Consider the following 24,857-nt stretch of genomic DNA (forward strand, 5'->3'; position numbering starts at 1 on the left):
GAGAGAGAGAGAGAGGCGGGGGGGAGGGAGCCTATGTGCCTATGCCCATGTATGCCAAAAGGAATAAGATTCAGAGGAACCTTACAATAAAAATTTAAGGAGAAAATGTGCCCCATGTTTTTGTAATATGGTCTTCATGTTTCAAGGTTATTACTTAAAATTAACTTTCTCCACATCCTTTCTCCTTTAGGTACTCTTCAGTACAGTCCAATAGGTAAACCTATTTCAATATTCATTTACTTTTCTATGCACCAATATACAACCTATGAAAAAAACAGGTGTGCGGGTGCACGTGTGCGTGCACGTGTGGGTGCACACACACACACACAACACTTTCATCTATACATATACCTTATGTGTAATTTTTCTCTAAGTAACTATAATTCTGTGGGTAAATAAAATTATTGTTGGAAATTACATTTGCAAATCCACTGCAAATTCTGTGACTTATAAATTATAGTTAGTTAAGTTTATAATTCATGTATAAAATAATTTATTTAATATTCATGTATAAAATAATCTTTATTTTACATATGTGAATTTTTGCCTGTATGTGTATGTCTGTGTTCATTATGTGTGCTAGGTGTCTCTGGAGGCTAGAATGTGGCATTGGTTCCTGGGGAACTGGAGTTATGGATGGTTCTGAGCTGCCATGTGAGTAATGGGAACCAAAACTGGATTCTCTGCAAGAGCAGGAATGCTCTTAAATGTTGAGCCTTCTCTCCATCCCTTAAAATTAATATTTGTACTGGTTCAAGACAATCATGTTGCATGTTGGATTATAAATAACATTTAAACATTGACACAGAATTTGAGAACCTGAAATGCCCTATAACAAAGCAATGAAGAGATGGATAAAATGGAAGTAGGGATTTAGACTCTTCTGATAGAGGCAGACAACATGGATTCACTTAGGTTGAAGACATCATAAGGAATTACTTATCATGAACTTTAAAGGACTTATGTGTTACAACCTAATCTTATAAGTGGTGAAAGGGAGCCTTAAAGAAGTTAAGTGGCTTTTTTACAAATAATCACATTGACCTCAGGCCTATTGACTTCATTATAGTTTCCCATCCTTTCTACTTAGAATTTATTAGTTTTATCACAGACAAGATACTCATTTCCATTAGTAGCAACCATTCTTCATCTGTGCCCTGAAACATGTCATTTGAATTTTGTGTTATGGGAACACTTGTCTTTTCTTTGATTAAGAATAAAACAAAAACTTGAGAGCAAATGTGTTACAGCATGGTAATAAGTGATTAGCAAAGGTAAATGGGTCCTGGGAAGATAGCTTAGTAAGCAAAGTACTTCGTGCTCCATTTGGAAGACTCAGTTTAGAATCACTAGCACCATATATTGGTCTCTGGGATTTATCATCATTATCAACAAAAGTACTGATGGAAAAGAAGCCAGGACAGAGACCTGTCAGTGGATCCTACAGGTAACAGGGGGTGGATATGACCAAAATACATTGTATACATGAATAAAAATTTCATAGAATAATTTAAAATATTATTTCATAAAGTAAGGAATAGCAGTGCAACTTATAATGCTAGTGCTAAGGGACAGAGATAGGCAAACCTTTGGAGTTCACTATCAAGCCACTGTAGCCTAAACAGCAACGTCTACATTCAGTGAAAGACCTATCTCAAAATAACATGGCAGATGTTTGATTAAGGGTCTTGACATAGTATCTAGTGCAGAGAAAATATCTTGTGTTCATCACCTGTCAATTAAGAAGCCTAGGCCCTATAGCTTAGACATGAAATAGAGGTGGGACATCCAGGAGAGAGAATGGATTCTGGGATAGAGCCAGGCCAGAGATTTCCCGGAAAATGTAAGGATACAGAAGCATTGTACCTGAGCATAGGTAACCAGCCATGTGGCAGAATGTAGGTTAAAATAAGTAGGTTATCTTAAGTTATGGTTCTAGTCAGGAAAGAGCCTAGCTATATGGCCAAGGTATTTGTAAAAATATTTTGAGTCTGAGTCTTATTTCTGGGAGCATAGGGTTGGGAGGAAGAACCAGAGCATAACTTCAGTGGTCTATCCTGCATTGATATGAGCATAAACAGAACAAGTAGATAGAGAGCTACAAACTTAACTCAGTGGTAAAGAGCATGCATGTCCTGTTCTTGTAGAAAAATTGGGTTTGGTCCCCAGCATTCAAGTTGGGTGGTTCACAATTGACTGTAATTCCAGCTCCCGGGGAACAAATGCCATTTTCTGGTTTCTTGGGTACCTGCTTTCACCCTCACATACCTCAACATTATGAATGTGAGTTTTGCATCTGAGATGAGACTCTAAGAAAGTGGAAAAATATGTTTTGCTTTCTTAACTAAGAGTCTTGTGGTTGACATGCATGTTGAGGGCAGGATAAGTATTCTGAATATTAGTTTTCTATTGCTTTTAAATTTAGTATTTGTATCATTCATATCACACAGATGATAACATGGTAAGACTAGGTCTCTACTCTCATGATGTCTAAGGACATCAGATAGTAAGAGCACAATTTGGGCAGCGCTGGTTTCTGCTGGCTGGAGCCTAGAGTCCCTGTTAGTCTCATCCATCCCTTCCTCTTGGATCTCAGGGCTTTGTTTTTGTTTCCCTCCTGGCTCAAGAAAATCCACAGCTGTTCTGAGGACCAGTGAACAGACTGAACAGTATCTGCTCATGGGGACATTTGGTTCCATACGCTGTCTCATCATTCCCTTCGTTCCTTCATTTTGGCACTGGCTCCCATTTCCTAAGGACTGTATTAACTCCCTCAGAGCGGAACTACACCCAAGGGCTTATTGACTGCCCCATTTTGTCAATTCCTTGGTGTCCTCTCCTCACCAGCTGCTTTCTTGCTTTCCTTTTTGTTTGGTTACTGTTCACATAGCTATGCTTTTGAACTTGGAAACTGCATCCAGTTCAGTCACAGGCTCAACAGCAACCAGGGAATACTTTCTTTCACTACTTTGAACGGTCTATTCATCATTGTTTTCTCTAAAGTGTTCATTTCCTCCTGGCTGAGGTTACTGTTCTTCTCTTCACATTATGTTGTTTCTTTGTTTCGTGACTTTTTTTTCACACATCCCTAAAGAAATAATAATTAATAATAATAATAATAATAATAATAATAATAATAATAATAATAATAAACAGAGAAACCCATCCTTTTTTTGGCCTGGGGAAACCCCACATCCAGGAAATCTGACTACACCATAATGGTCATCAAACCAAGGCAGCCTAAGCTACAGTGCATTGCTGTTTGTTCTTGAGACTGTTCTCTACCCAGCTCTCATCAGTAAGGATAATTTTAAGTCCTGGTTTTGGGGCCTTAATATTTTTGAATGTTTGACTCACTCCTCATCTCTCTCTCTCTTTTTTTTGTTCAAATATGTCCCCTTTCAGTATGATTCTCCCCCTCCCTCTTCTCAGATTTATTCATTTTTATTTTTTGTTTATGGTATTTTGTCTGATGTATGTCCGTACACCACATGTGTGCAGTGACCTCAGAGGCCATAAGGGCATTCTGGATCCTTTCTAGTTACAGATTATTGTGAACTGCCAGCTTTGTGCTGGGAATAGAACTCTGATCTTCTGCAAGAGAAACAAGTACTCTTAATTACTGAGCCACTTTTTTATCCTTTAATTGTGATAATAATTAAATATAACTGCAATTAGATAACTACAGTTAAACTATAACAGAGATAAGTAGAAAAAACTGCTGCTTCCTGGTGTTATTTTCAAAATCTAAGAAAAAAATCCTTTTTATTCTTAGTAAAGGAAACACATCTGGAAAAATCTCAAAATGAACTCTCTTACATTTGTCAGATAATAGAGGTCACAAATCAAATTGCCACACCCAAAACTTGCAAAGACAGTGAAAATAATCAGTTAAAGCTTACTAGGAAAATGAATGTGTGCTGGAGTCAGTTAAAAAAAAAAGGGGGAAAGTAACATAAATGAAGATTTTCTTGAGAATGAGTGTCATGTGGCTCAGGAGATGAGTACTGGTGAGCACAGCCTCCTGTGACATTCACTCTTAAAGTGACAGCTACTCTTCACGGTTAGTGCTGGAGCAGGTCCTTTGTGCTGTCAGCAGTAGGAAGGAAGAGTAACCATAAGAAATAAAACTAGATTATTCAGTGTCCCTTTACTGTGAACTTGACCTTTGTTAGGCAGGAAGCTAGCTAAGAGCAGATCCTCCATAGGCGTTGTTAAGAACAGTAGTTGGTCCAAACTTTGTCTCTGTATCTCCAAGTTTGGAGCAGAAACAGAAGAAAAGGCCATCCAGTGACTGACCCACCTAGGGATCCATCCCATATACCAAATGCAGACACTACTGTGGATATGAACAAGTGCTTGCTAACAGGAGCCTGCTATAGCTGTCTTCTGAGAGGTTCTGCCAGTGCCTGACAAATACAGAAGTGGATGCTCACAGCCATCCATTGGACTGAGCACAGGGTCCCCAAAGAAGGAGACTGAGAAAAGACCCAAGGAACAGAAAGGGTTTGCAGCCCCATAGGAGGAACAACAATGTGAACCAACCAGTCCTTCCAGAGCTCCCAGGGACTAAACCACCAACCAAAGAGTACACAAGGAGGGTCTCAAGGCTTCAGCTGCATATGTAGCAGAGGATGGCCTTGTGGGACATCAATGAGAGGAGAGGCCCTTGGTCTTGTGAAGGCTCGATGCCCCAGTGTAGGGGAATGCCAGGACAGGGAAACAGGAGTGGGTGGGCTAGTGAGCAGGGTAAGAGGAGATGGGCTAGGGGTTTTTGGAGGGGAAATGAGGAAAGGGGATAAAATTTGAAATGTAAATAAAGAAAATATTTAATAAAAATCCCCAGTAGTTGGTAGTCTATTTTAGCTGAGTCAGCTTAAACTGGCTTCAGGAACTTCCTTGCCAGGGGAACAATCAGGGAACTGTTATACTTTCCCTAGTAAACCCTGCAATTTTATGAATATGTAACCCCTTACATATACTCTTATGTATCTAACTGCAACCAGCTATATACTAAATAAAATGGGCTTTCTATAAGGTTATGATAAAGCATAGAAGATGGGGTAAGAGAGGACGACTGCAAACCCTAGGTCTGCCTAGATGGGGCCCTTGCTGCACAGATCTGCCTTCTTATTCTAACAATTTACTCTTGCAGCCTTGGCTGCTCTAAATAAACTCTTCACTTCTTGGTCTACAAGTGTTTCTCCTCTGGTTTCTTTTTTTTCAGGGCGGAGGGTGTAAGGGCAAATATTAAGTCTGCTTTTGGGTTCAAGACCACAGGAGAATGGATACTTCTCCAGGGACAGCCTTAATAATAAAACTGTCTTCTCAGAACACAACTATATGGTTTTATCAGAGTTAATAAGATGTAGAAAAGAAACATATTCCAGATAAACCACCTAGAGCTGTGAATGTGATAGAAAGAATCTCCCCCCACCCCTGTTCCCTGTAGCCTTACCCAAGGAACATGAACCTAAACATGAGTGCTAGAGGTCTCAGCGCAGTGGGACAGGGTCACAACAAGGGAGACTGAAACCTAGTCTGGAGAGATCTTCCTTTATGGCTCATTCAAGGGATCATTCTAGCTCCTCAAAGCAAAGAGTATAAGAGTCTTCAGATCCTGAGTAAGAAGAAATATCCAGCGAACCCTAAATACAAGAGAAAAGGCAAAAATCAGGCAAATTACAAGAAATGTCAGCTCTAATATGAACTAGAGCCAACAGTAAACACAGTCTAACTCTTACCTAGAACAAAGTAAAACTTCATACTCAAGACCCAGTACTCAATTTTCTTTGACCCAGCAATATTGGCTTTCATCAAAACGTTCCAAAGACTGCACATGGAAATACACACATTCACTCCTGGATGCATGAAAGCACACTATTATGAGGTAAGAATTAGAACCAGATTTCAACACAACAGAACAATCATATAAAGGAGCTATGATTGATGTGCTTCTTAGCTATGCTGTGTTGTAGTGGAGAACAAACAATAAAATGGATATAATGAGCAGAGACTTAGAACATATATTAAAAAGGATCCAGTGGGAAATAGAAAGCACCATGCCAGTCCTATATGGGGATTCTGTCCAATCACAATCAAGTGATAAGAGTGGCATTATACTCAAAGGAATTTTTCATTTTGTTTGTAGTTACAGAGAATTGGATGCAATCTACCATGTAACAGGTGGTTAAAGGAATTATCCTGTATATATACATGGTAACATTTATAGTCCCAGAATGTTATGAATTTCTATAATAAAAATGTTTTATAATTGCTTATCACAGTAACTACTAGACTCTTTCCAACAACTAAATATGTTATTCTTTAATATTTGGTTCAAGTATATTATTCAGAACTCATTGTAGGCAAAGTAAGTTCTCTACCACTGAAATTTATTACCAGGTCTTCTGTTTGAACAATGTAAATATGTGTAAATTGGAACTATATTAATTTTAATCTTATTTAAATTAATTATAATTAAAAACAGTTACCATAGTTGATATTATTTTGGCCTGAACATCTATAGAATATTAATTGGCTTTAAAAGGTGATTTAAATTGAGATGAATTCAGCTGGAGTTCATCCAGTTTAAAAATACAGTTCTAAGATTCTGTGTAGTTTGATTAATTTTTGTTCATTATAAAACCAGATCAAATTCCCAATAGATAGAAATGTGCATTACAAAATCAAAGGAGTAAAACTTGAGTTCAGACTTTTAACAATTTTGGTGTAATGAGTTTTGATCCAAGGTAGCAGGTGTAAGTTAGCACTAGGCCAAGAGAATTGAATCACTGAATCGAAATCTCCCTAAATTGTCTTTCCTCAACTCACTTAACAACCAAGACCTAGATACTCGCTGCTTCATTTAAGACTTGAAATGACAAAACATATGGCAATCTATGATGCAGATGAGAAATATTTTTATCTGCTACTGTTTTTATAACAATTACATTCATTAAATATTAGTGAAACATATTGCAATTTAAGGTTACTTTATATGTTTATTTAAGTAAGAGTAGAATCATCATCATTATCATCATCATCATCATCATCATCATTGTCATCATCTATCACCACCCAGAACACATATAGGAACAGAGTTAGGGATATCATAAATTGAGTTCTATGCTATGCTGTTCTAAGTTGCTCTCATACCACATATGTATTAAAGCATATGTATTCCAGAACAGTTTTTTAACTTCCTGTATCATTGAGGATCATCTTGAACTTCTAACCTTTCTGCCTCTACTTCCTAAGTGATAGGATTGTGGGGATTTGCTACTATGACTAATTTATGCAACTTTGAACATGGGATACATACTAGGCAAGTACTTTACCAACCATCTTATCTTTATATTTTACCAAAAAGGTACTTGCCCCAGAGTTTGCAAATCAACAAATCAAGAGTGACTTGATGACATATCCAGCACTTATTGTATCCAAACTCATAACGAATGGAAAGAATTTAATTATCAATTGAGAATGGAATGAAAAGCTACAACCATGCTTTGTGAACTATTGCATATGTGTTTCTTCTGTAAGTAACAACAGAGACACAAACTGATATGATTTTTCCAGTGTCCACTCCTTCTCTGCCCCCTTGGACTTGATATTAAGGTCCTCCTCCTGTATATTCAGTTGTCCTTCACTGTCTTACTATGTAACATTAATAATATAAAAACCTATACCCTAAGTTTGGTGTAATCCAAATTCTAAAAACAAATCTTTGAACTATTCTTTGACTCCCTTGCCTCAGTAATACCTATATTCAGGTGACCAAGAAGGATTGACAGTACAAATAAGCTGCATGTCATATTTCTATCCTTGAAATGCTGAGGCAGGATCCTTGTATATAGTACTGTGCTGAGCTTTCTTTCCCAGTTTTGTCTGGTAATTTCTAGCACATCTTCATCTCTAAATGATTTGCAGGATCTCCCTCTCCTATGATATTTGTCTTCTCTTCCTCACCTGACTTGAGGTCCTGTTCTCACACCTTAGCTATCAATGTGTATCTGGTTGCACATAGATTCATGAATGATTATCCTGGTGATTACTAAATTTGGACAGGCATTTTGAGGTTTCACTGCTGTGCTTGTCCAACTGAGTCATCTCACTTTTGTGACAAGTAGGACAAAGGCTAAAGATGTATCCCTAGATACTGTGTATCTAGACTCCTTGTTGGCTCCTTAGGTTTGTCATATTATCCTGCTCTTGATGCATACTTTATTCTCAGTTATGCTTCCCAATGACATATGCGTTATATTAGTAAACTGTAAGCTATATGTCACATATACATATATATCATATCCTTTTCAAATTGGATAAAATAAATTTTATCAATAACAAAATTAATATATTGCTGCTTGCATTTACTCTCTGTGTCTGCCTTACCTCTTAAGGGCAAACTCCATTAATAAGTTTAACATATAGTATAGGAGAGTTTCCTAGAAAGAATTACAGTATTACTAAGTGTGAATATGTGCATAGAAGATGTCAATTTCTCTGACATTTAGATGTGTTAAGCATTGAATATTTTTATTTGACTTCTTTGTAGATGAAAAAGGATGTTTTATTCTCATATTTAAGTTTCATTTCAAGAGTGATATTGAAATTTATACCATGAATTATCAGCTTATATCTTTGTCATTTTCTATTAGTTTGCTTTACTTCTTTTTTGTTTTTCTGTTTTCTAATATCTCTATCATTTATTCTTACTAACCTTGTTTATAATTTGTACACAGATATGTTTTACCAGATACTTTTCAGCTTGATTTTTATATGTTTTAAATTAGTTAGAGCAAAGCTCAGGCAATTTTCCTCTTCTTTTATGATTTGCTTTCAAGTTTAAAAATTTTTTGTTTCTTAGTCTCAAATAAACACAAGAAATTCATGTTCTTTATTTATAAATGTTATTATTGAAAACATTCAAATAAAAACCCTCACACACTGAGAGTAGCCAGAGCAAAGTCTATATGCTTCAATGAACATTGAGTGAGTACGCTTACAGTAGACATTTGTAGGGGAAGCTGTGCAGCTTCATATGGGATCTTAAAATTTTACTATCTAATGTATCTCTGTGCATTTATCTGCCACAAAACAGAAAATATAACAGTCTATGATAAATAAAATTACAATGAGTGGATGTGAGGGTACAATTCTCAAGTTACCTAAGTGAGATGATAACTTAAGAAGACATTGGCTAGAAGAGAAAATTAAAAATCTCTTTTGCATTAAATTTAATTAGACATGTAATTAAACATTTCTTTGAAACAGGAACACTCATTTATGAGCCAAAAATCTCAAAAAACTAGGAAGACATTTCAATCTGAGGTAACTATGGGGTAGGTCCAATGATAGGATAAAACAAGCAGCACATTTTATGGTTTGCATTTCATTTTGACCAGATGGACTCAATCATTTGTGTCCATCCCTCCCTGCCTCCTCTACATTCTCCAATTCCTGCACTGCATAATCCTTTCAGTGTTTCTGAGGGCTGGGGGCAATGAGGTCATCCATGTCCAGTCACTTCTTCTGTAAGAAGATTCTTTCTTGGCTTGTCTGTTCTCGGTCCTCCCTGATGAAACATGTTTGTAAAGACATGAAAACATCACTGACATGAAAGAACAGGCTTCTAGGGCAAAGGACAGAGGGTGGGAGATAGTTCTTAATCTGACCATTTTGGACCCTAATAAGAAACATGGGCTTATGTGAAAAATAATTGTTTAAACAGCTCTGTAGTACGTTTTTATAAAACACAATTTTTTGTGAAGTGTTTTGCCAGAGGCTTATATGCTGGAGGTAGGAACACGGAAGCATTGTGGTCTCTATGTTAGAAGCTTGTTTGTTTGGGTCGTCTGCCTCTCCACACTCTTTTTCTTCCTTCTCTGTAGTCGTTATACAGCCTCACATGTCAAATTATCCTCTAATTTCAAAGCAAGAAGAAAATGATTACAAAGTAAAGATAATACCCTGTTTGCTCAGCAACGATTTCCCTTTCTGAGCTCACCCAACTTCAGCTCTTTCTAGGTACTGGTATGCTCCTTAAATGGTTGCCTCTCCAGCTGTGCAGACATTTTTTCCTGTTTCATTTTGCTTTGCATCTTACTTAGGTTATGGTTTGACAGTTCAACCCAAAGTTCATCCCAAATTTTCATTGCCATTGTGACATATTAACTGCCAGCACCTTAAGATGTAGTTGGTTTAGGTATAAGAGTAATTGTGGCTTCATAGAACGAATTGGGTAGGGAATGCCAGGGCCAATAAGTTGGAGAGGGTGGGGTGGCAGGCATGGGGAGGGGGAGGCAACAGGGGTTTGTTTTTGTTTGTTTGTTTGTTTGTTTTTTTGGAGGGGAAATTGGGAAAGGAGAAGTTCACATGAAAATAAAGAAAATAACTAATTAAAAATAAGTAAATAAAGAAAATACCTAATTTTTTAAAAAAAAAGAAAAAAGAAAAGATGTAGTTGGGTTATTGTCCTGCCCTAATTCATGATCTCAGTGTCATTCTCTTTTCCTGATGTTCTCATATACTCTTCATTTCTGCATTTTCCAAAAGACTCATCTATGTTTTAGAATGAAAAACAATAACCTTAGAATCTGTGCTTGCTTTCTGAGACACACGAACAAAGTCCCCATCCATATAGCCTCCACCTACCACTGTTTCATTTCCATTCTACATTCAGCCTATCCTCTGGGGACTTGTAGAATCCATTTCAGCTTCTCTTGTAACAGCACAGTTCCCTTAATTCCTCAGACTCCCCATTGAACCATTCCTAAAAGCCAGCTGCAACTTTCTCATTCTCTCACTCAATTACAGATCCCCAGGCCTTTGCATTCATGTGAAATCATTCTTAAAACGTCCACGTGGGTGAAATGATGTCTGTTAATTTAGATTTTATTTATATCCTGTTCTCTTCAGAGAAGGATTTAGGAAATCTCATTGCTGCTGCTACCTGCTGAGCATATCAGTACAGAACCGTGTCCTGAGTTTCCTTGGTTTTAATTTCACACAAACAGAAGGGAAAAGAGATGTAACATGAGACAGTCTACAGGTAGAAAATATAGGTTTATTTTTTATTTTTATTTTAGTTTTTTTGGCTAACAACTGCCACTAATTGTGGGCTTACGAGGGTAATTTTGTTTCCTAGTGTGACACAATTTTCTCATAACAAAATAGGAATAATGATATCCAATAATTTCATGTGCCATTTATACCTGACACCTTTAGTTATTATGGCAACTGGAGTTTTGTTTGGCATTAAAGCAGGCACTGAGTGCTCACTCTCCCTAACTATCAAAGCCATCTAGCAGGCATTAGTGCATTGGATATGTCAGCATCCATTTTGTTCATGCCGCTTTAGTTTCAAGAGAAGATGGACAAAGGTCTGGCCTCTGCTGCTTTATAATCTTGCAGGAAAAAAGGATCTGATTTGTCTACAGTTCAGATGAGTACAGCCACATTACTATTCCTGTTGACCTTGCAGCTCTTTCTATGAGCAAATCAGAAAGTGACACATTGTCTTTCCAAGCAAACAGAGATTATTGTGAAATGACTTGCAAAGAGACTCATCATTTCTCTAAACATTCCCTCTGAGTATTTACTTGAATGTACCTACAGTTCTCTACCAACAGAAAATAAATGTGACATGTCCGCTTTCTCTTAAAAATGCTTAATGTCAAAACAGGTACAAATTTATATCTCCTTATTTGATTTTGTTTTGATATAAATGTGTAGATTAGATCCTTTGATCTTATTTCTCATGATTTATGGATATTTTGTATCTTTTGAACAAAATATAATTCTCAAAGATACTCTTTTAACAATTTTTAAGGGAAAGAACAAAAAGGGAAAGAGAATATGTATTAGATGTTTATATCTGCCTGTGATCTGAGATAGGCTGCCTAACCACATTTAGTGATAGAAAATGTAGCTGGCCTTTGCTATTTTGTGAATTCTTCTCTTCACCTTCTCCCCAGTTACATCCCCTATCACTAGATAGGAGAGAATTAAGGATAGAAGGAATAGAGAGAGATCTCTAGATCATTGAATCTAAGTTCTTTCTTCTTGTTTCTTCTTTGAGCATGACTACTATCAAACTATTACCAATCCCCCGAATGACCGATAACCACCCACCATGCCTATAGGGGCTCTAAGCATTCATATATCCTCTGAAAAATTCCCAGAATTCCAAATGTGACCAATCACAGAAACCATCTGCAGCTTGAAAGACTGTGCCTTTTCTAGAGCACTAGCAAATCATAGTCAACTTCTCTGAAGCGGTCTCATGTCCCCACACCTGCGGTTAAAACAAGAACACATTCCTATAATACTTCGGTGTTTTCTTTAAGGAACCCAAGGACTCAGAGGTCTCACTACAAGGAAAAGCTTTACCAAGACAATTGGCAAGAAAGAAGGTGTCTGGACAGAGGGAAGGCTCTTGAGAAAAAGATCTGAATTATGTTTCAGAAACTAATATTTGACCATCCTGCGAGGATACACATAACTGCAGAGAAATCTGAGGTTCCAGAATATCCTAAGGGATCAGTACCTTTGTAGCTGAGGTTACCAAAAATGTCAATGGCATATTTGGTAATGCGTGTACATATGCTGAAAGCATACACTGTATTACTCTACTCTTGCTGACATAAATCATGTCATCTAAATTAAGCAGCACCAATGCCCTAAAACTCATCAGCAAATGGCCCAAGCTCCTTTCTGAAGGAGAAACACCCAGCATTCCAAGAGTCACATCAACTGAGACTCTCAATTTATGACTGACTTGTCAGCCATGTGATTTAGTTTGATGAGGCCAGATGTTAGGTAACAGTGGCCTGTGGAAACCTGCTTGAGGTTGTAGTGATAACATTCCTTCTATAAATTCAGTTTTGAAACATATTAGACCTTGTTTTGAGGTTTTCCTATCCACTCTCTACCTAATTCTCAGTCGTGAACATTGATTGACAAAACCTCAGACTCTCAAGGTCTTAATCTGGCCTATTCAATTCCTGGATTCTACAGGTACTTCAAGTTAAAAAAACAAATCTAAGAATTATTGCTATGATCCACATATGAGTAAGAACATGTGACAATTTGCATCTTTTTGGGTCTGGATTAACTCATGAAATATCTTTTCCAGTTTAGTCTTTATTTGCAACTGTCATGTTTCTACTTTTCCTTACAGCTGAGTCAAATTCCATTGTGTACATGTACCTAATTCTATTTTTCATTCATCAGTTGATGGACAGCTAGGCTATGACATGTTGTACATATTGAGAATAGGGAAGCCATGAACATGGATAGGATGTGCCTGTGGTGGAAAGGGGGCAGAAAGATCTTACAAAAAAGGGAGACAGAGAAATACAGTTGATATGAGGGGCAGTGAGGAGAACACTGGAGAAGAGGTTTTAACCAGGGAGAAGGATGGGCCAGTAAGGCAGATGAGGTAGTGAGGATAGTGAGGACAACTAACACTAAGGATATTGGAAAAGAAGTACTAAATTGTATATATTTATATAAAATATATGTAAACACACACACACACACACACACACACATTGGACCTATCCTAAAAAAGGGAAAAAACAGAAGGCATAAGTTGAAAATGAAAAGCCATTGGATACCTCACACTTGATATTCCCAAAATAATATAGGCTATTGTCATTTCTCTCAGCTAACCAGCAGAATTGTCTGGGAAGACACACTTTGGTCACCACTCATGGAAAAGGCAAATGTTTAACAACCAGGAATCTTCGTGCCTCCTGGGTAGCTTTCATAGTACCCAAAGATGGCAGGCTAGTGGGGAAAATGCCATAGTCTCTTTTTCCCAGCTGTGTATACTTTGCTCTGACAGGTGTGGCAAGATATGCCTATGAGTGCAATAACATCATTAATGTTATGGGGAGTAACCACCTCACAAGAGGAAATGCATGTCTAGTTCTTTAAATCAGGGTTGTCCTGCTTGAGGAGTATATATATCTTGGGGATGAACCTACTTACTGTTGTTTTGATAAATGGGTATGTTATCAAAATGCCCTCCAAACTTGTATCTCTATACTAAAAAAAAAAAAAAAAATGGTGAAGCTCCAAGATTTCACCAGCAAAATTTCTTTAACAACCAGTGGATCGTTGTTAAAATAGAGACTCACTATGAATATAGTGGAGTATGTGTCCTTGTTATATGTTAGGGCATCCTTTGGGTATATTCCCAGGAGTGGTATTGCTGGGTCCTAAGGTAATACTATGTCCAATTTTACTGAGAAACCCCCAGACTAATTTCCAGAGTGGTTGTACCAGTTTGCATTCTCACCAACAATGGAGGAGTGTTCCTCTTTCTCCACATCCTTGCCAGCATCTGTTGTCACCTGAATTTTTTATCTTAGCCATTCTGATTAGTGTGAGTTGTAATCTCAGGGTTGTTTTGATTTGTATTTCCCTGATGACTAAGGATGTTGACCATTTCTTTAGGAGCTTCTCAGCCATTAGATATTCCTCAGTTGAGAATTCTCTGTTCAGCTCTGTACCCCATTTTCAAATAGGGTTATTTGGTTCTCTAGAGTCTAACTTCTTGAGTTTTTTGTGTATTTTGGATATTAGCTCTCTATCAGATGGATACAGAAAATGTGGTACATTTACACAATGGAGTGCCACTCAGCTATTAAAAACAATGACTTCATAAAATTCTTGGGCAAATGGATGGAACTAGAAAATATCATCCTGAGTGAGGTAACCCAGTCACAAAATAACACACATAGTATGCACTCACTGATAAGTGGATATTAGTCAAAAAACTTGGAATACCCAAAATACAATTCACAGACCACATGAAGCTCAAGAAGACCAAAGTGTGGATCCTTTGGTCCTTATTAGAAGTGGGAACAAAATATACACAGGAGGAAATATGGAGACAAAATGTGGAGCAGAGACTGAAGGAAAAGCCATACAGAGACTGCCCACCTGGGGATCCATCCCATATACAGTGGCCAAACCCAGACACTATTGTAGATGCCAAGAATTGCTTGATGACAGGAGGCTGATATAGTTGTCTCCTGAGAGGCTCTGCTAGAGCCTGACAAGTACAGAGGCAGATGTTTGCATCCAACCATTGGACTGAGCATGGGGTGTCGGGTGGAGGAGTTAGAGAAAGGACTGAAGGGGCTGAAGGGGTTTGCAATCCCATAGGAAGAACAACAATATCAACCAAGCAGAACTCCCTGGGACTAAACCACCAACCAAAGGGACCTAGGGCTCCAGCTGCCTATGTAGCAGAGGATGGCCTTGTCAGGCATGAATGGGATGAGAGGCCCTTGGTCCTGTGAAGGATCAATGCCCCAGTGTAGGGGAATGCCAGGATGGGGAGGCCAGAGTGGGTGGGTGGGTATTTGGGGAACACCCTCATAGAAGCAGGGGGAAGGGATGGAAATGGAGGGTTCCAAGGGGGGAAACTGGAAAAGGGGATAACATTTGAAATGTAAATAAAGAAAATATCCAATAAAAAAGGAAAAAATGAAAATTAAAGGAAGAGTTTACAAAATAGAAACAACTACTTTAAGTGCAGAGAATAAGCATCTGTAGACTGCTCAGTTACAAATAAGACATATTTATTACATTACCTCCCCTGATGCTCATGAATTATCATGAGAGATGGGAAAGAGAAATTGTAAAGATCATAAGAGCCACAAATTGGGGAGGAAAAAGACAAACCAGTATCCTCTGGACTTAATGGACTGCTATGCTCATTAATTCACAAAAATTGTGGGTGATTGTACAACATCAATCCAGCCAGTGTTGCAGTGTGGAAGGGTATAACCTCAGAATTTTTCATCCCTAGCTTGGGAGCTATTGATGGTTGACGGCTACTGGAAGGGAGAGTCAGCTTTTTTTAAAGAGCTGCCTCTTGTTATATAGACTAAGCTCCTGTGTGTGTTCCTGCTCCTATGAGTAAATGAGCAGTCCAAATTGGACTGGGTAGATTCTATTAAATGAATGAATGAATGAATGAATGAATGAATGAATGAATGAATGAATAAATAAATAAATAATAAATAAATAAATAAAAGACATGAGGTTGAGAGAGGTGTACATGGCAGGTAGAGCTTGGAGGGTGAAATGAGAATGATCAAAGAATTATATGTAAATGTATAAAATTCTGAAAGAATTAAAAAAGTATTATATGAAAAACATCCTTGCTGTCTGTAAAAAATTCCCTTATTTACTCTGTTAAAACTTGTATAACAACATATTTTTTTTTTTTTTTGGTGTTTTTGCTTGTAAAGCAAAGGTAATACAACATCACTGGGTATTTAAGCAGTAAGCTAGAAATAGGCGTTTATCTTCTAACTTGATCCTCACAGCATATTTGCTACTAAACCTACAGAGAAAGATTGTTGGAGATACTGGGATATTTTGCTTAGGACAACAACATCATAGGGCATGGGCTGAACCAAAACCCAGAGGTCTTTCTGATTTCAAATTTGATATTGTTCACCACATACTTTAATATTTAGTACTTGACATTTATGAAAGGAATCACGACATTCTCATTAGAAAACTTGATTGTACACAGAAACAAGAGTGGTGTAATGTCTTTTGTGGCTGTTTCTTCCCCCTAACAATTGTAGAAGTGACCAAGCATGCAAACATGGATGCAAAGTGTCTTTGGTCCTGACTCCTGCTCTCTGAGCTCCTTCTTTTACTGCAGTGTTCTCTCGAAGAAGTCAACATTACCCCTCTGTTACCTAAATTTTCTGAAAACTGAGATTATAAAATGGTATCTGGCCACAAGTTAAGATCAGGTATGGTTGGTTGGTAAAGCCATGTAGCCTAAAGAACCAGGTGTGACTACTTTCCTAATTGCATTTTACTCACCCACATTCTCACACACCAATGTAGCTTAGATCCATCAAAGAAGCTTCTTTCTGAAGTAAAGACCATTACAAAAAATTACAACTATCAAAAGGCAGAGAACCGTAAACCTTGGAGTGGCAAGCCCTAAATGATAAGCCTACAACACAATGCCTGTATGAAGAGCTCAGGAAACACTGCAAAACAGGACATGGGAAAAGTGTGAGAGCTGAGAGGGCCAGATGTCTGTTGAGAATCTATGTCTTTCAAATAGACAAGGAAGTCATGTTCATGATATCTCAGAAATATCATTTCCAAAAAGAACTGACCAATAGTAGCTCCAGTTGACATGCCAGTATAGTTGGGGCAACACTCACAAGGCCCCATTCCTAGATGAAGAGCTACAGACAGTTAACTGCTGTGGAAAGGAGGACCTATTCCCCAGGGATAAGTCCCTTGATTGGTTGTCCAATACCAAGTGGTCAGATCTGAAATCAGATGGATATTTCTAAGGAAATGGTGTCTTCCAGATACAACAGGACTCATGTACATATGAGCGCACAGAGACTGTGGCAGTATCCACAAGACCTTTAGAAGGTCACATCAGACAGGGGATCCTAGCACTGAGAAAGGGAATTGGACATGGAGTTTCACTCCTAACCAAGAAAATATTTGCAGTTGTTATCAAGTGAGAAAGGGTGGCCCAATGCCACAAGTAGTTGACCAACACAAAACAAATTCCAAGTTTTTTTTCTTTTTCTTTTTTTTGACTTTTTGTTATTTTAGTATTTGGACTTTTTTCATACATTTTTTGTCTTACTGATTTTTTGTTTGTTTTGAAATTTTTGAGAGAGAGGGAGAGAGACAGAGAGAGAGAGAAGAGAAAGGAAATGGGAAATGAGTTGGGTGGGAAGGAAGGAGGGAGGTGGGAAGGACTGGGGAGGAGTTGGAGTGGTTAAACATGATCCTAAATTATTGTATAGTAATTTTAATAAAATATAATATTAGTAACACTACATGGACCCACAGGCTATAATTATATATTAATCCAAGAATATGTAATAATAATAATAATAATAATAATAATAATAATAATAATAATAATGATGATGATGATGATGATAATGATGATGATGATGATGATGATGAATAAAAAGAGGTAATGCATTTTAAAGCAATAGTGGGGGATGTGGAAAGAGGAGGACTAGAATGATGTAATACAAGTAAGTAAATAAGCAAACAAAAATATTTAAAGAAAGAGAAATAGAAAAATTTAAAAGATTTCCTGATTCTCCAGTGTCTCAAATTCCACAACCAAAAAGGGGGGGAAATCATTCTTCTAATGATCTCCTAACTCACTCTTATATTTGTATTTAAATTTGTCTCTGGAGAACCAGACAGAGATTAGGTCTAGAATTTATTTAGCAATGATGTTTGGAGTTCTTCGTGTACTGCTCAGACCCAAGAATAGTGCCACAGGAAAAAAATAATGGTCATAAAATGTCAAGTAAAATAATGGGCATTTTTTACCCATTGAAAGTGAGACAGTGGAAAATACCACATAGCTAGCTAAATTGTTTTAAAACAACAATTTAGTGATGTGTGTGTGTGTGTGTGTGTGTGTGTGTGTGTGTGTGTGTGTGTGTAGGTAGGTAGGTATAGCATTGAAATGCCATTTAATAAAATATCTCCAAAGGTTAATGATTTCATAATTATGTATACAGTCATTTATTGGTAATGTTTGCAAAGTAAGAATTATAAAAAGACAAGGGAGAATATAATAACATTCAGTTCCTTGTTAATTATAGAAAAATAAGTAAAAAACAAACAAGAATCTAATTGTAATTTATTAATATTTTAGAACTACCAGATGGAATATTTATAGAGCATATTTGTGGAAAAGCCGTAAGAAAAATGTAGTTCAAAACACATACCATATATACTTAATGGTACAGATAATCTGCTTGATAAATCATTTTCTTTTCATTGCTAATAGTCTTTAGAATAATAAACAAAAATGTGTTTCTGCTCAAAAATGTTAAATTATATGCTCCCATGTGTAGTTTCTTTTTGAAGATTTGACAAGGTTATTTAGGACATGCATAGTATCCACTTACTAATAAGTGGATATTAGCCAAAATGTAGAGAATACCCAGGATACAACTCATAGACCATAGGAAGCTTAACAAGAAGGAAGGTTCAAGTGAGGATGCTTCCACATTGCTGTTGACCGACAGAGGAAGTCAGGACTGGAACTCAAGTAGGTCAGGAAGCAGGAGCTGATGCAGAGGCCATGGAGGGATGTTCCTTACTGGGTTGCCTCCCCTGGCTTGCCCGGCCTTCTCTCTTATAGAACCCAAGACTTCCAGCCCAAGGATGGCACCACCCACAAGGGGCAATTGAGAAAATGCCTCACAGCTGGGTCTCATGGAGGCACTTCCCCAACTGAAGCTCCCTTCTCCATGATAACTCCAGAGTGTGTCAAGTTGACACACAAAACCAACCAGTACAGGGTGGGTTGCAGGGAACTTCTGGAAAGTCCCAGAACCTGAGATGGGGAAAGCTCCCAGGACCCAATATAGGTGACCTTAGCTGAAATCGTGGGGATATGGAACCAGAAGAGAACATCTTCAGTAATCAGACAGGACGGGACCACCAACCTACCTAAAAAACTTTTGACTCAAAATTGGTCCTGTCTAAAAGAAACGCAGGGACAAAAATAGAACAGAGACTAAAGGAAGGGCTGGCCAGTGACTGGCCCAATTTGGGATCCATCTCATAGGGGCACCAATCCCCGACACTATTACTGATGCTATGTTGTGCTTGCCTACAGGAGCCTAGCATGGCTGTCCTTTGAGAGGCTCTACCAGCAGCTGACTGAGATAGACGCAGATACTCACAGCCAATCATTAGTGTACTGAGATCAGGGACTCCTAGGGAAGAGTTAGGGGAAGGATTGAAGGAACTGAAGGGGCTGGTAACTCCATAGATCTCTGGGGGCTCTCAGAGACTAAGCCACCAACCAAAAAGCATACATGTGGGCTGGTTTGAGGCTCCCAGCACACATGTAGTAGAGGGCCACCTTGTCTGTCCTCAGTGGGAGAGATGTGCCTAATCCTTTAGACTTGATGCCCCAGGGTAGGGGGATACTGGGAGGAGCACCCTCTCAGAGGTGAAGGAGAGGGGGCATGGGGGAAGAATTCTGCAAGGGGAGACTGGGAGGAAGGCAACACTTGTGATGTAAATAAATAAAATAATAAATTAATAATAAGTAAAAAGTGAAAAATTTCTTTTGGTATAAATTATATTTTTCTATTATTTCATTAAAAGAAGATATAAGAGATGTGAAAGTATAGCATGAGAAAAAAGTAATTGGGGCAGATATTCTCAAGTTAAAATTCAGTGGTCATGATGAGAATCCTTTGCACTAGTGACAGCTGTCACTTGTTCTTTTGGAGTGACAGTTGGCTTTGATTTTCAGAGGACTTTGTAGACCAGTCTTGTTGAGGAAGACTCTGGTACAAAGGAAAGAAGGTTGTCAGACTCAATGCTATGTGTCGCATTCACTTCGTGGACTAAGAACTCCAAGACATAGCAACTCTAAAATTAGAGCTCAATTGAAATATTTGAGTTTCACTTGAGACTATTATAATGTCCATTTTCAGGTGTTTCATTTTGGCCCACATACATTTTCATTTCATTTTACAAAATATTATTATTATACAAAAGGTTATATTTTATATTAAAGAAGTATTCATACACTCATATGGAAGAAATCTAAAATGATTTCTTAAGGGACCAGGGTAAAGGAAGAAGAAAAAATAGAATCTCTTGCATTTTGCTACATTCTAAGATATTTTATATCAGATTTTAGAGATCTGTTTAGGTTATAAATTAGAGTACATGTCCCCGTATTTGTTTATCCTATTCTAGGCCCTATAAAAGGTTGTGAGGAACAGCATACTCTGTTATCTTTAACAGAGCCCAGATAGTTTTGCTTTATAAGCTATATTCTCTAGTTTGAGGTACAAAAACGAAATCCAATGCTGAGTTCCAAGAGGAAAAATAAATTAGTAGATTAGTCTGTGTTGAAAGGAGTCTTAATTTCCAACAGGTAATTTGCTTTTCTTCTGATTCCATCTTGCTTGATTTAACATGATGTGTTTTCAGCCAGAGCTTGAATTTCAAGGTGAGTGAAGACACACATAGAAGGAGATTTCATTGAACACACAGTCCCCTTGTTAAAGGAATGGTTTGTCAGCACCTTGAAGGACTAAGCAGTATTCAACAATTTAAAAAGTGATAGCTGCCAATTGTCTAAACTACATTGTCATCATGGCTTCAACTCTGATGACCAGCCCAGGAAACTTTAATGAGAAGAAATGAACGCAAGCCAGTCAGGCTTTCTTTCCATCCCTTGTACTTACCATGTTGACATCGGAACACAGGCAGGCATCTCCCTTGTGATGGTAGATTGCAAGGGTTGGACACATAGTTTAATTATTCTAAGGTTATTTAGGGGTCACTAAAACATGAGATCAAACAGAGGCCACCTTGCCTGTCAGCATGCCTCTCACACATGCAAGACTTACAATGTAAGTTAATAAAAAGCACTAAACTAAAGCTTTTTTTTTTTTTTAATTATCTGACACTTTAGACTGGCTGAAATGGGGGGTGATTTTAGTACATTAATAATTTTGTTGATTTTACATGAAAAGATATTTGTCTAAGACCCATGAAGTAAAACAAACAAACACCCTTAAATTCTCTATGAAACAAACAAACAAACAAACAAACAAACCTATAGATTAAAAGTGTTCCTTGAGTATGAACATTTCTTGGCTATTGTATGATTTCCAAATTTTATCCAAAACATGGGCAACAAACACATGGAGTATATAGGATATGTGGTTCTGAGTAAGGTTCACTGGAACACAGACAAGCTCATTTGTTTAATGTATGCTACCTGGCAGCATCTCCAGTGTTGAAAGGTTGCAAAACACAACAAGATCCTGCCAAATCCAAACTACATTATTCTTGGCCTGACTTTAACCCAGTCTAGAATTACATCAACTATCCTCAGTCACATTCAGTAATGTCCCAAATAGATAACATGTTAACTTGTTATGAGAACAATAACTTCATTCTTTCTTTTCTCTATAAATATTTAATGTAGAAAATAATGATAGAGAATGTTAGGCATATATTCAATATTATTAATGAAATAATAATAAAAAGTGACATTATGAAATTTGCAGGCAAATGGCTGAAACTAGGAAAATAATCTGAGTGATGTAACTCAGACCCAGTAGGACAAATATGGTATGTACTCACTTATAAGAGGATATTAGTTAGGTGTTAAGAAAGTGGTAATGGAGTTACAATCCACAGACCCAGAGAGATTAGGTAAAGAAGAGGGCTATAGAAAGAAGCAGGGATCTTCCTGGGAAGAGGAATTACAATAGATTCTGTGGATAGATTGAGAAGGGAGGGTATGGAAGGGAAGGACCAGGTGTGAGGGAGGAATGGAGGGAGAGATTGCAGGGAGAGACAGCTGGAATTATAGACATTTTGGAGGCAAAAATAATATTAAAAATTTAAAAATGGAAAAAATTCCTTCAAAACACAGATTGCCTTTTTTTTCTCCAGGACTTTGTCCTGCTTTTTTTCTTTAATAAAAATATGATATATATAATTTATGTAAAATTCTCTATATATAATTTTGTACAGTTTGTACAATTAATTATGTACACTTGTGTACAGCATCTCAATATATGCATACATTATTTAATGGTTAAATTGAACCAGTCAACATACTTATTATTTCACTGTTTTGCTTTGAATCAGAAATGTTCTCTGCAAGCTCAAGTGTTTTAACCCCTTGTTCCCCGTGGGCAGCACTGTGTGAGAAGACTATTGAACCAGTAGGAGGTGTTGTCTTTCTGGAGGAAGTACTGCATTTGAGTGTGCTTTGAGATTGTATAGCCTTACTCTGCTTCCCGTTGGGTTTCTGCTTCATGTTCAGTTGAGAATGTGATCTCTCAGCTCTTCTGGCCACTTGCTGTTGTGCCTGCCGCTCCATTGTAGACTCTCCTTATAGGACTTCAGGACAAAATAAATTCTTTCTGCCATAAATTGCTTTTGGTTGTGTTATTTTATCACAACAGCAATAAACACTTAGTACGTTTACATATCTATTCTTCTCATAAAAACATTTAGCATCCTATCTTTTAGTGGTTTTCAAAAATGTATTACGGTACTATTAGCTGTGGCCAGTCAAATTTCTTTCTCCTAAATTTGTATCCTCCGGCCAAACCTCTTACCACTACTAATTCCTCAAACCTTTGCTACACTCAGTTTCAGAGAATCAACATTTTACTCTCTGCTTCTAGCATTTTACTATTCTACATTTCACTTCTTTGTGGTTTCTCTAGGAACTGCTTCCCAAAGACTCCTGTGCAGAAGGCTCTGGTCTCAGCTGCTGCTGCTGCTGCTGCTGCTGCTGCTGCTTCTGCTTCTGCTGCTGCCTCCGCCCTGGCTTCTGCTGCTGCTACTGCTGCTGCTTCTGCTGCTTCTGCTGCTTCTGCTGCTTCTGCTGCTTCTGCTGCTTCTGCTGCTTCTGCTGCTTCTGCTGCTTCTGCTGCTTCTGCTGCTTCTGCTGCTTCTGCTGCTTCTGCTGCTTCTGCTGCTGAGAGCTGTTGGTTCACAGCCCAATCAATCAATCGACAATCAATCTTGTTGATTGACTAATCCACTGCTGACTTTAGAGCTGGTGATTGGTTGGAAGACCTGAGCTTGCCTTTGAAGTGTTCTGATCGAACTTGGCCCCTGTCACTGCTGCTCTTTTGTTGTTTTCTATCAAAGCAGGCTAAATGATTTTGTTTTTCCACATGAACCCTTTCTTGATACGTTGTTTCAAGATGACCTAGGAATACTGAGCTAAGCTATACCAGACTGAAACCTTTAAAACCACGAGTCTTAATAATTTCCCATGACTAGGTTGATTTGTACAGGTGTTTTGTCAGAATAGCTGAAAGCTAACATCAAATCATGTGGGATTTGTCTTTCTTTACCTGGCGCCTGTCATTTACCATAATGTCCTCTAACCCTTTAGTGCTCATGTTATAGCAAATAACAAATTTTCTTTATAATGTCTGAATAATTTGTGTGTGTGTGTGTGTGTGTGTGTGAGAGAGAGAGAGAGAGAGAGAGAGAAAGAGAGAGAGAGCAAGAGAGATAGACAGAGCAAGAGAGACAGAGAGAGAGAGGCAGACAGACAGAGAGAGAGAGACAGAGAGAGAGAGACAGAGAGAGAGAGAGAGAGTTCCTAATTCATATGTTGTTGGTGAATATTAAGGTTGGCTCTATATATCATCTATTCTATTATTAATAGTACTGAAATCCAGTTACTGCTACAATATTTAAATTTTGTATACTCCACATTAAGGATACTAGTCCATTTGTTAGTTTCATTTTTAAATGTTATTAAGGAATCTCTATTACCGCCAAGGTAATTTACATTCCTGTGAATATAAATTCACAGGAATTTAATACACAATTTAATACTGTACAGGGTGAATTTTTTTTTGTTATGTTTTGTGAGTCAAGACCTTTCTGTATAGCTCTAAACACTCTTTCTCCCTCCCTCAGCCTCTCTTGTGCTGAGATTTACAAGCATGCATCACCACAGTAAGAGGCTGTCTTTTTGATGGTAATTATTCTTGAAAGGAATGTATCTGGTTTTTAATTTGCATTTTACTAAGGATTAGTAACATTGACTATTTATCACATATCTTGGTCTCTCAATATGTTATCTCTGGCAAATATCTGTTCAGGTCTATTATACATCTTTCATTTGTGTTGCTTTTGTCCTGGTCATGAATTTTACAAAGATTCCTGGCATGCTGTGGTTATTAGGCACTGCGTCTGCTCTTCACTCTGACTGCTTCCTCCTGAAGTGGTTGTTAACTTGTCTTTCTTACCTTCCTTCTCTCTTTCTCTCTCTCTCTCTCTCT

Source organism: Mastomys coucha, unplaced genomic scaffold (assembly GCF_008632895.1).
Source record: "Mastomys coucha isolate ucsf_1 unplaced genomic scaffold, UCSF_Mcou_1 pScaffold23, whole genome shotgun sequence".
In the NCBI taxonomy this organism is placed as follows: Eukaryota; Metazoa; Chordata; class Mammalia; order Rodentia; family Muridae; genus Mastomys; species Mastomys coucha.